A 4,161-nucleotide genomic window follows, 5' to 3' on the forward strand; every position below is an offset into this window, starting at 1 on the left:
CCCATATTTCCTCCGCCCTAAATCAGCGCCTCAGCTGGTCTTGTTTCTTTCCCCGGTGGATGGACTTAAATCTTAACTTCTGCAGGGTCTGGGACATTAGTGGTCCTACCTGGATTGGGATGTTGTCGTTTTCCATTGTCTTTACCTCCGGCTCGGGGTATCAGTCCAATGTCTCTGTGGGAGTCAGGATCCATCACTGTAGCCAACACCAAAACTCCCTTCTTTGCCTGTCGATTTATAAGCATAAGAAGTCCACAGTGGGCGGCAGGTCTAATGCACAGTTCAGTGGAATCATTGTGTGTCTCTTGATAGAAATTTTCCTCCTTTTGGAAATAAGATCTCTGGGCCAACACAGCATAAAGTGGTGAGAAGAGAAAGCAAAAAGTTTGCTAGTGGATCACTAGGGGTACTAGTGAGCGGGATTACTTCCATTTCCAGCTCTTCATTCCTGGTTCCGTCAATCCTGGCTACGGGAGAAATAGCACCATAGGTTGGAACCTGATTCAGAACATACACAGTCCTCTGGAGAATTGTGCCCCAGCCCTGCAAGGAAAGCCTTCAACAGGCCGGTCACTATTCTATCAAGCATGCTGCTTCAGGATGATGGGGAACATGGTAGAAACAGCAAATTCATGTGCTTAGGCCCATTGCTGCACTTCATGTGCTCTGAAGTGAGTCCCTTAATCAGAAGTCATGCTGTGTGGATTACTATGATGGTGGATAAGTCATTCTCTAAGTCCACGGATTGTAGTTTTGGCAGAAGCATTCCATGCATGGAAGGCAAGTCCACATCCAGAGTAAGCATGAAGTCCAGTAAGAATAAAACATTACCTCTTCCGTGATGGACGTGGTCCAATGCAATCAACCTGCAACCGTGTAGCTGGCTGATTATTTAAGGAAATGGTACAATACTGGGGACTCAGTGCTAGCCCTTGCTGCTGACAGATTGGTTATTCAGTGCTGCCTGTGTTACCGAAAGTTTGGCACTTGTCCTCGAGTCTGCATCAGAAGAACGAGGACAAGTGGTTTGAGGAGAAGGAAAGAGTTGATTAATTTGCCAACAAATGAGGAGGTTTGCCAACTCCCATCTTAAAGTACCAACATCCTGCTCTGAGCAGACATACAGAGCTGTTAAAGGGGATCGTTCTGATTAATCCCATCTTCACCTAAGACAATCTCATGACCTCCGATTAATCCTATCTTTGCTTAAGACGATCCCGTGACCTCTGCTCAGACAATTCACTTGAGCCATTTCCTGTGGTACAAAGAACAAAGGACACTCCCCTGTCCCTCCTGACCACCAGCCTAAGGCAGAGATATAGAGTGAGGGGGTTTTGAAGAGACAGAAAACATTTTTACCCCTTTTCAGGCCATTCTCTCTGTTACACCCCCAGACGGTGCACACCGCACACATTAGGTCTTTTACTTAAAATTTGTTGTTGTCTAATATCCATCTTTCTTGACTATAGTATTCATGCAATACAAGCAGGTTCTTTGAAACCCTTTTTTTTCCTGATACAACTCATACACCAAGAATCATGTTGGACACACATTAGATGCTTAACGTGCCTATAAAAACAGTGAATGAAAGTTTCTCCACTTTCTCCTTGTTGGTTTCTAACACTGGGCAATTCTTTTCTACTTAATTCTTCCTTCTCCCTTCTGGGCTGACTTTATGCAAAGTTCTCAGAATTGAAAAATAATACTGTTTGGGAGGCAAAACCCTAAGCTTGTCAAGAAACACAGCCACCGTTTTGTTCTCACCTTCTTTCTCTTCTATCTTAGAACCCAGGGTACTCATTTGACATATTATTCCCACCTGGTTTCTTCAGGCATCTCTGATATGTTTTCCCTTGATACCTCTCCAGAGTGCACGCGCTCTCTCTCTCAGTTTCTCTGCCTTTCTCTTTCTATCTCTGTCTCTTTCTGTCTGTGTTTCTATCTCTGGTTTGCTTTCCTGCATTCAAGTGATCACAGCTAATAGCCGTTGGTAGCTGTAAGTAATTTGAACACTTCACAAGTGTTTTTCTGAGATTATCCCAAATCCCCATGCGAACACTGTCACTGTACTTACAGATGAAATGATAATTACTTCCCAACAAGGAGATGACCTCATGGTGTCCCAAACCTTTATCTGAGGGATAATATGCCTCCTTTTGCCCAGGTGCCCAGAGAGTGACCATGTCAGCTACAGCTATAGCAAGAGACAGCATTTGGTAAGTGGACTTCCGTTTTAGGTAGACAGACATATTCTTAGAGAGATCAAATGTTTGCCATAAAAAATATGGTGTGTGCATATAATTATCTTTTTTCCCCTAAAGTCAAAACTGACCATTAAAAAATACATAGATCAGGCCGAGCGCGGTGGCTCACGCCTGTAATCCTAGCTCTCTGGGAGGCCGAGGCGGACGGATTGTTTGAGCTCAGGAGTTCGAAACAAGCCTGGGCAAGAGCGAGACCCCGTCTCTACTAAAAATAGAAAGAAATTAATTGGACAACTAAAAATATATAGAAAAAATTAGCCAGGCATGGTGGCGCATGCCTGTAGTCCCAGCTACTCGGGAGACTGAGGCAGGAGGATCGCTTGAGCCCAGGAGTGTGAGATTGCTGTGAGCTAGGCTGACGTCACGGCACTCACTCTAGCCCCGGCAAAAGAGTGAGACCGTCTCAAAAAAAGAAAAATAGTTTCTGAGGGTTCCTCAGACATAGAATCACCCCCAAACTTCCTGTCCCAGGGCTGCCTGACATCTCTTGTCCACCTTCTCTGCCACAGCCCCTTCTGAAACACTCTTTCTGAATGACTATGCCAAACCTCAGTTTTCACTCTCCTGCTTGTAAGAGAGTTCGGAACGGGTTTAGTGCTTGGCTTACACACCTGTTGTCTAGTGACAACTTCTACTTAGGACTTTAAAGCTCTGTGATGGTAGCCTGTCATGCTTTGGTTGGTGACGGCAGCATTTCTCTGAAAGCTCTGTGATGAGTGCAAAATTGTGCACCTCCATGTCCTTTCTTATGGGTTCTGGGGAGAAGGACGCACTTTATTGCACCAATCATTTCATGTACATGGAAACTTTCTGGGATCAGTGTGAAGAAGGTAAACACTATCTTTCATTTAAAGAAATAGAAATCTCCTTTTTTAAAAAAGTGACTGAGTTTTTAAGGCTTAGGGAACAGAAATAATCATGGACTATAAATGTGTTACTGTCTAAATGCAATTCTGACACTGAACTGGATTTAAAAGTGCTTTGATAATCCACAAACCGTTGCGCCTGCTCCGGAGCCACTGGGACCTAACATGAAAGTTTCCTAAAGCTGTTGTTCCACTCCGTTCAAAGCATGGAAACTTAGTGTGCTCTGGCTGTTAAAATCCCAGCCACAAGAGCTGTGGGGTGCGGATTTTATATCACTCTCCTAGGAAGTACGATGTGTCTCAGTTAGTCCCTAATTGTGCCTCCATTAAAATCATTTTGATAAAGAAAAGAGAAGGTATTTATTTTTCCTTGAATATTCCAATTCTTACAGGACACATGAGACTCATGATCATGGCTGGTCCAGTAGTCAAAGATATTTTCTTCTCTCCATTACTTATCGTACTTTTTCTCACTCCTGCTCAATTGATTTAGTTTATTATTTACATTCATTCGTATAATTCTTTCATGATTTCATGGGCTGCTCCCCTCCTCTTTTATTTGCATGTGTTGATCAACTAAATTTTTTCTCTTTGTTGTCATAAAACGTTTCCGGGGAAAATTTTGGGTAGGTTTGTATGCATATGCTTTATGAATACATATTCTTTTCTCACTGTCCCACTTTTCTCCCCTTCACCTTTTACACTGGGGCCAAACTGTTATTGATATTTATATAGCCTTCCAGAAATGGTTTTGATCTTCTAAAGCTTCTATTTCTCATAATCTGTGCTTTGCCAAGATTCTAATATTTCCCAAATTTTAATGCCAGTTAAGTCACATTGTAATTTAACAACTTGTGAATTATTCAACAAGATCAACATTGTTAGAAAAATAAAGACAGTCTTTCTCTTGATGAATTCTAACTTAAATTCTTTGGAAAACATCTAAATTTCAGATAATTATAAAATTTTGTGTCCAATTAAATGTGACGAAAAACTATATCATTACTTCATAGCATCATAGCAATGTAGGA

Source organism: Propithecus coquereli, unplaced genomic scaffold, assembly GCF_000956105.1.
Source record: "Propithecus coquereli isolate 6110/MARCELLA unplaced genomic scaffold, Pcoq_1.0 Scaffold2696, whole genome shotgun sequence".
Taxonomy (NCBI): domain Eukaryota; kingdom Metazoa; phylum Chordata; class Mammalia; order Primates; family Indriidae; genus Propithecus; species Propithecus coquereli.